Below are 9171 nucleotides of genomic sequence, written 5' to 3'. Positions count from 1 at the left end.
GCACCGGTGTGTCCCAAATCTTCCAGAACCTTCCTCCTCCCTCACTGTGAAGCACACAGTTCTTCACAGTTTCCAGTGTGAGCTTACTTCTAGAACATGCCTCCCCTTTATTCTGTTCTAGCCTTTCCCAGGTGCACACCAGGCAGCTCCTACCTTGGAGTCTTTTTCACTTCTGGTTTCCTTTGCCAGAATGCATTTCCCCAGAGTGGTGCACGGCTGTCATCTCTCCCAGATCTCTGTTGGAATACAATCCTCTTGGCCAGGGCATACTGAATGTCCTTCTTAAAATTAAACTAGAAAAATTTGTACTCTATTCATTCTTTTGTATTTCTTTTCCAATTGTTTATCGGAATCTCATATACCATTTATTATACTAACTTAGGTGACTTTCTATGACTGCTCATGAGAATAAAAGGTCCAGGGATAAAGAAATTTCTTGGTCTGTTTGTCAACTGGAATATTCCCAACACCAGGGTAGTCCTTGGTGCAGATTCTTGACACGTGAGTTCAACACACGGAGATGAAGTAAGCCCTGGTGGTCTTGAACATCTTCCCTTGAGGTTCATATTCTGGTTGTCTGATATCTCTTCTTACCTGTGGTGCAAGGAAAGTCGCAGCTACTATAACAGAAATTAAGTTACATCTTCAGATACAGAGAAACACAGGTGACAGAGGCAATTTCAGAACCCAGACCTTGTGGCCATGCCCTCGGTCCTCTCCCCTCCACCGTAAGCCTCGAGCACTTGATTTGACTGAGATGTGTTTGCTGAATGGATAAATGGATGGCTATATTTCCCTTCTCCTTGGGAAGTGGGCAGGGAGCAGTAAAGCCAGGCTGCTCTGACAGGCGTGGGCTGACACCACCTAACATGTTAGGATCTTTGTCCGTGCTTCTGCTGGGCCATGAATCAAACAGATGATTCAGGAGCTGGCCCGCCTGTCAAGGCAATCTCAGATGGAATTGATGTATCAAGGTGTAGTCCTGAGTTGTTTATCGGAAGTGACACTGAAAGAGATTGACAGGCAGTCACTGGACAAATAGATCACGGGCTCACAGAGACGCCCAGTGGTACCTGTTGTGTGAGACGACTCGCTGTGCGCCTCCAGTGAGGCCGTTACAAGCTTGGCATGAAGGTCATTGTAAGGAGTAAATGAAGGAACACAGGGGTGGAGGAGCTGCCTGCCTTGCCTTAGGATCTCCTGGATGCTGGTGTCAGGGCTGGGCTTACCTACTTCCCCATCAGGCCTCTTTCTGTCTCTCTTTTTATTTTCTCACAGAGCCAACTGGATCACTCCCCAGCAACCCTTGCAGTCCTTATGAAAGGAGTCAAAAGTTGTTATGGGCTGGGCTGGCCACAAGCCAACTTGTCACTGTGTCAAGTATGTGTGGGGCATGACATCTCTTTGGGTTTGCACCAGCCCCTACCTCCTGTCAACACATAGTGATGGTTGGTGGTTATTGAACCACTTGACGGATACTTCAGACGAAGCCCTAGCCACTCCAGGTGGAGTAGTCATCATAAGCCCTTATTAGAGCTAAAGGAATGAACTCTAAAAGTCAAATCATGTACTCAGGTTAACAGTTGTACATTCTCAGTGGCCGATCCGTGGCTAGATAGCACAAGATGACCTTAGTCCACCTGCCTGTACCTTGCAAATAAGGGATTACAAGCATTCATTACTATACCCGGCTCATGTGCTGTTGGGGACTTAACTCAGGGTGTCATGCATGCCAGGCAAGGGCTCTGCCATCAGGGCACATTCCAAGGCCTGGAGCCCTCTTCTTAATCCTTGGCCCCCACTCCACATTTCTTCTGGTTTCCATTCTTGTGTTTGTCTTCTCAGCAAAATTAAATACCTCCATACCACTTCTGGTACTCCTGGCATCGTCTGAAATTTTAATCTTAAAAGCTACTAACTTGTTCAGTGGTCATAACTGTGTTCAGAAGTAGAGGTCAGTCTTGTTCCCATTTCACAGAGGAGAAAAGAGGAGAACAGCAGGGCTACCAGAGGCATGCCCGGGACACACCTCAGAACAGAGCATGGTGCCCAGGTCAGGGTCACTGGATAAAGGGATAGTTTGTTTAGACTCCATCTCAAGGTTTTAAACCTCACCCTTCCAGTCCACACCTGTCTCCATGGCTGCTTTTCAACTCACCTCTTTCCATACTTTCAAAGTCTAATTTAAATCTTATTTTTCTCTTACCATAAGGGTAACTTGGTGCAAAACTTAAAGAGAGACTGGCCAGAACATAATAAAGGCCCCTGGAAATATGTTCTTTGATGGCACACGGTTAGTGGTAGAGGTTTATCCTAAGGAAGTGATCATATATATGACGAGAGAAGGAAGTACTGGACCCAGTTACTGCACTCAAGTGGAAACACCTAATCCATAAATACACATTTCCTTCTGTGTTCACACAATAGGAAACCTGGTAGTCATTACCAATAATGAAGATATATAGCTATTGACACAAGAAATTAAGTGAAATAAGTAGGTTATAAAGTAGTACACCCAGAATAATTTGATTTTTATTAAAATTGTATGAATATAAATATATGCATCGAAAAATGTCCAAAAGGACATATATCAAACTGTAGCTAGTGCTTATCTTCCTTTGGGGAATGTAGGTGATTTTTATTTTCTTCTTTTTATTTATTCATTTTCTAATTTTCAGCAAAATACTTCTTCAAAAAGCAAGGAGGATGGATGTTCTCTAAGGAGTAGTTTCTAACTAACTCTTTCCTTTCTTCATCCTTCCTACATATAATGGTCCCACCAACTGTTTAGTATCTGTGTTATTGACTGCAAGGGTTTCACTGTATCCACTGTGTATGTGTGTGTGTGTGTGTAATTACATATATTATATGTGTATATGTATACATGTATATACTCCAGGAATGGTTGATGGTTTTGGAGACATGTAATGGACATTCCATATGAAATTCTTTGCATATCCCAGGGACTTACCCTCACAGCACCCAACTGGGGTAGGGCATACATACTTATTACTACAGGATATTATACACTGGCATGCTTATATTTTTCTGTTCCTTTCTCTCTGGCTCCCATCATTTATTTCTATGAGGTAAAAAATGAAGGGTGTTGAATTTACCTCACCCTTGGGGGGAAGAAAGGGGATGAAGCCATATCCCCAGGGCTGGGCAAAAGCCCAAATTAGCCCATGAAGCCAAAGGCAATCAATTATCCAGAGACCTCTGAGGTCAGACCCTGGCCTGCTCTTGGCCACCCTCTTGACCTGCATAATGGGCCATGGGCAGTTATGAGTCATGTGGATGCTGGCTGGGTTGCCGGCAGCCTGATGTGAGGAGCCTCCACGGTTGGCGCTGCACAGGTCTAAAAAAGATGCACCCCTTCCCCAGGGACAGCTGGGGCCATGCACTGGGGAGCCTGGTAAGACAGGAGTCTAGAAGGGGTTCTTAGACTCAGGACTGGAGACACACGGCCGCCTGAGCCTTTTTTCATCTGTGCAGTGGGAACCCCAGGGAGAAATCTACAACCATTACCCAACCAGACAGAGCAAAAAGAAATGAGTTTAAAGCACCAGAAGGCAGACTTAGATAATAATAATAATGAAGTGAGTGGCTTGGACCAGCAACAGCTGCAATAATATTTCCCATTTGCACAGGACTCTGCTGTGCACAAAAGGCTCTCAACGTACATTACCATATTTGACCCTCACAACAAGCTGGTCTTCACCTAGATTCTCACAGGAGAGAATTGGAACTCGGAGAAGTGGACTGACTTACAGAAAGTCATACAGCTGATAAGAAGCCGGGTGTTCTGACCTCACTAAGTTCAAAGGAGATCTGGCAGAGGCATGCAAACACGGAGTTGAAGGTTAAGGGAATTCACAGTTGGGGCTGAAGAGTAGAAAACTCTTGGCTGTGTTTAGAGGGAGCTCAGACAGAACACCTGGCTAAGGGAGAAGTGAGATGATCCTTGAAAGCCCCTGGTTAACCCCAGGGCAACAAGTAGGAAGAGGGAGCATGGCTGTGGTCCCTAGAGCATGCGCCCATGCTTCAAATGCACAAGCTGGCTTCTGCTATTAGATTCAGGTAGAGTGATGGATCCACCATGAACTTCCCCTGCCCAGGCTTTAGACAAGACCCCTGGCTCCTCAGTGTGTGTGCGGGTTGGGGATCATGAACAGGACCTACAGAGAACAAAGGTGTAAGGAGAGTCATATTGGTGCTTGAATTTAGCAAGATTCTCGAATTGTCCTTAGAGCCCCAATGGGCTGTTAGGGCTGGGAGGGAGAGGGGCAGGCAGTCAGGAAAGCACCTTCTCCTTCCTCTCCAACCATCTGTGGTTACGTCTTTGTCAGAAGGACTCTGAGTGTGAAGGATTGAGTGGATCTTCTTTGTTTCCTTGCCCTTCATTTCTTTCTCAGTGTGATCTAGAGGGTTCTACAAGATGCTCTGTCACCGAAGATGCCCTCATCTCTCGTAGAATTCTCCCTGGCCTGTGCGGTAATAGTATAGGCTCTGTGGATCTCAGGAATGTAGCCAGTCTAACTTCAAGTTCTCACCATCTTTGCTTTGAGCTCGCCGATGTCGCCCTACTTGGTCCTAAGTGCTCAGGCCACCGTGCTGCCAGAGACATGTCAAGACACCAGAACCCACTCGAAGCATTTCAACAGGAATGTCTGCATTTGTCGCATTACTTAAACAGGAGTTTATTGCTTGGGTTTGAACAGGCAAAGGGGACAGTGTACAGTTGTTAAAGAGTGTAAGCATCAAAGGGTACCCTGCAGAGTGGAGACGTAGGCCACAAAGGAGGAAGTGACCCCTGGCTGCCACTGGGACCTCTTAGGAGCCTGTGGTGAGGCTGATACTGGGAAACCAAGGAAGATGGAGATTAGAAATTGCTACTGGGAACAGAGGTGCTGGGTTGGCCAGGCACTGCCTGGAGCAGCAACTGAATGGGAAGAGTAAACCTCTGTTCCATCTCTCCAGTCTCCTGGAGCTTCCCCTAGCTGCAGGACCAAACAGGTGCCACCATCTGGCAATGGAGAAATGCAACAGGCGGTGTTCACCATCACAAAGCAGAAGTAGAAAGGTGGGTTTAGGGTTTCATACAGACTGGACTTTACTCTTGGAGGATGAATTGATGGGAAGATTGTCCCCAGACAGACAGATAGAAGGATCCCTGGGTCCCCAGACAGCAGGAACCCGGAAGGCAGTTTGCTCCATTGTAACCCATGCACTTTGCCAGTTCCTGGAGTCCCCCTCTGTGATCTGCCTGTTCTTGGCTTTTCACAGTAGATCTGGGGCCTTCGTACATTGTTCTGATCCAGTAGGGTGATGTACATCTTCTTTAACCCTTTGGGGATCATCTTGACCTTTTGCCCTTTGCCCCAGACCGAATAAAGCCTTCTTCCAAGTGATAGAAAAAAGAATGATTTGAGCATTGAAGAATAATGCAAGATATTATCAATGTAGCCTGTGATTGTGTCATATAAAAAATAAAATACACACCACTTAATCAAAGCACTACAGACACTTTTAAGTAATCCCACTTTGGCTTTGCATAACTCCATACACTGCCGGCAGCGCTCTTGTCTACCACCAGAGACCATAATATACATCAAAAATTCTCCTTTAAATTTATTTTCAGTAAAGATTGGTCTTTTGAACTGTGGCAGTGGAGGCTTAAGGGTACAAAATCTCTCGCCTTTTTCTCCCTCTTTTTCCATCTCCTCTGTCTTTCCCTTTTGTAGGGCGGTGACTCTGGGGTGGGGGATGAGAGCGGCTGTGGGTTCCACATCTCTGGAAGCTTCTGTCCTTTGCATGGATCAGTTCCTCTCATCTGCCACTTGATTAAGACATTAAAGCTGGAAGGTGAAGGAAGGTTGAGCAGCAGCAAGAGGGGCGAGAAGCAATTCCTGGCTATGCGCTTTGGAAAGAGGCTCTGCTCGCTGCACCTCGGGATGATTTTGGGCTATCTGGCCTGGGATAGTTCACACTTCAAGCTTTCTTAGGATTCCGGGTTTTGTAGCCTATACAGTGGGGTATCTTGGAGTATCTCTGACAGGTCCTCACTGAGATGGGGATCATTTTGCTATTATCACCAGTACTACAGTAAATAGGGAGTCTCCTGAACTCACGGCAGACTGTGGCAGCCAGTTCCTTATGCAAGATAGCACGCTTTCTTTAAAAACTCATTATGATTTTAACTATTATGCATGATTGTGTGTATGCTATGCGTGTCCATGAGCGATGTGGAGATCAGAGGACAGTTGTGTGGAGCTGATTCTCTGTTCCCTTTTATGTGGGTTCTGAGACTCGAACCTGGATCACCAGACAAGCACCTTTCTACCCACCGAGACATCTTGCTGGCATAAGAAAGTAGCTTAGTCCTTGCCTATGCTGCAATGTATTACTTAATTGCAGTGTGACTCAATTTTGTATTGTGGGTAAATATGTATTGCGTAAAATTACCACTTCAATAATTTTTAAGTACACACTTCAGTGCCATGGAGTCCATTCAGAGTTTTGGGCAACCATCACTGCCACCCATGTCTAGAATGCTTTCTATTTTCTTAAGCTGACTCTGAATCCTTTCAACTCGGCTTCTGATTTCCAGTCTCCTCCTGACAGCTACCAATTTAGGTTTCATCTCTATGAATTTCACGACCCTAGGGAACTCGAATATCGGGAATCTTACAGTGTGCGCGTGCCTGTGTGTGTGTGTGTGTGTTGTGACCGAGTCCCCAGGCTAGCCTTGAACTCATGGTTTATAACCTTCAACTCCTGCATTTCCGGCCTCCACCTCAAACGCTGGCACTACAGGTGTATGCCATTACTCCTGGCTTCAGCGTTTATCTTATCTGAGGCTAATTTCCTTTTACCTCATGTGCCTTTTGAAGTTCATGCTGTAACATGTGTCTTTGATTGTTGTTTTTATTCTAAGTATGTGGAGAATCTCCAGCTTATACACTCTGCTTCCTTGCCCTGCCTACTCAAGCCTGTCATGAGAACTCTGTAGTGGGAGACAGAGCACACCAGCAGGCTCTTAAGAGGGAAAGGGTCTTCCGCAGCTGATTCTGCCCTAGCTTTAGAGGACACCTCTCTAACACCTCTGAGCGGGAGAACAGTACTCCTTCACAATTAAAAGAGAATTATATATTCTCTCGACATGCTGCGTGTGTGTCATTTCATTTGATCTTAATACAAGTTCTGATCTAGATGTAGGCAGGTTTCACTTCCTCGGCTTTACTTAAGGTCACTGAAGCCCAGAGTGCAGAGGGAAATGGCTCCTGAACTGTGCGTGGAAGCCTCCTGTGCTCAAACTCCTGCCCTTCTCCACGTCCAGCCTATCCTACGTGTGGTCGCGCCCTAGGTGTAGAGACAGACCACACTCTATTCCTTCTCCAGGGTTTGCATACTATTTCCTGTTTATTTGGATTCACAACTTTGAATCCCAAGTCAGCTAGGTGAATCTTCTACTTCATGTTCCAGAAAGGGGAAAGTAGATACTGTCAGAGCCAAGCTTGGGTGCAGGCCAGAGTTCCAAGGAAAGCCATCAAATACACGGGAGAAGATCTCACAGCTTCTTCATGTCCACCACCTTGGCCACCAAGGGATCTTTAGTTGCATCGGAAGCAAGTCCATTGAGCGATCTTAATAATTGTCCTTCCTCTTGTTCTGAGGATGGAGGGAGCATAGAGGAGCCACAGTCATTTACCTGATACCTGAAGAAGACAAACGTGTGACTTGCCCTCCTTTGCTATTGGCTTAATCTTCCAATCTTAAGATTCTGTGGGGTAGAGAGGCTCCAGGTGCCCAGACGGAGCCAGCTTAAGGGCCTTGTCTCCAGGGGTCCCTAAATGATGGATGAAACTTAAGAAGAACAAGCTGTCTTCCATCTGCTGGCCCCAGAGGTCACGAGCTCACAGATGGTGTATGGTGGGTGAGGGCAAAGGGCAAGAGGGCAGGATGGCAACTGGAACATCAGAAGACTCCAAATGAGGACCATTGTGTTTGCTGTGCATGCTGTGCCCTTCTTCCTTTAGATCTCCCAAAGGAACACAACCGTCCCATAAATACTCAGCCTTATGTAAATAAGCACCAAGCTCTTCAGGGCTCTTTTGCCCTGGATTCCTGACACAGGAAATGAAGATGTGTTCCCTTAAAGGGGTCACAGCTAGGAACTATAAAGACTATCCAGGGCTAAGAGGTAGCTCAGTTAGTAAAGCGCTTGCTTTAAAAGCAGGAGGGTCTGGGTTTGATTTGTAGCACCTACATAAAAAGACAGACGTAGGAGAAAACGCCTGTCATCCCAGCACAGGGGAGAGGGAGAGGGAGAGGGAGAGGGAGAGGGAGAGGGAGAAGAATCCCTGGGATTCCCTATGCAACCAGCTACGTAGTTAAAGTTCGTACCAGTCCAGTGAGAGAACCTATCATTAATAATGATAACAATGATGATGATGATAAGTGACTGTGCTTAAAGCACAAAGGTTATCTTATGGTATCAGAGAGAGAGAGAGGGAGAGAGTGAGAGAGAGAGAGAGAGAGAGAGAGAGAGAGAGAGAATGTACTGTGACACTGGGGTGAACAGCCGAATGGTGTTAGGATGGGGTAGGGAACAGGAAACCATGCTTCCTAAAGTTCTTCCCATGAGCTGTGGGGGAGTCGGGGTGGGAGGACTGAAAGGAGATGCTGGCTTCTGGGTAGCAGTACTGTTAGGAACAGAGGAAACCATTTTTGCTCTTCACTGGCCACCTGGCTCTCTGGAAGCCCAGGCCTGAGATTCTAGAGCATTCTTTCAGCTGCCCCAGCTGCACATTCCTGAAAAGCCGACACTTTAGCAAGGCATCTCCCAACTCAGACATGGGTTACGCCAGCTTATTTTAAGTCTCAAACTCTTCCTGGGAAGGGACTCTGACATGGAAAGCCACGTGCTGTGAAAGAGCCCTGGACCCAGGCCAACAGCAACAGAGGCTCCCTCCAGCTTGCTGACAGCCTCCTTCAACATCCTGACAGAGCCAGGAGCAGCTGTAGGCCCTTACGCCCTTCGCTGGTGGCCAGAACAATGCAATGTGTAGCATTAGCAGCTTCTGTGCCCATTGAGATGCCACTGATGGCCAGAGAAGGGGGCAGTGGACAGGGAGAGGAAGCCATATTGTTACCTCTTTCTGGGACTCA

The sequence above is a fragment of the Mus caroli genome, chromosome 9, assembly GCF_900094665.2.
Source record: "Mus caroli chromosome 9, CAROLI_EIJ_v1.1, whole genome shotgun sequence".
Lineage (NCBI taxonomy): Eukaryota > Metazoa > Chordata > Mammalia > Rodentia > Muridae > Mus > Mus caroli.
This window is presented reverse-complemented; position numbering follows the sequence as displayed.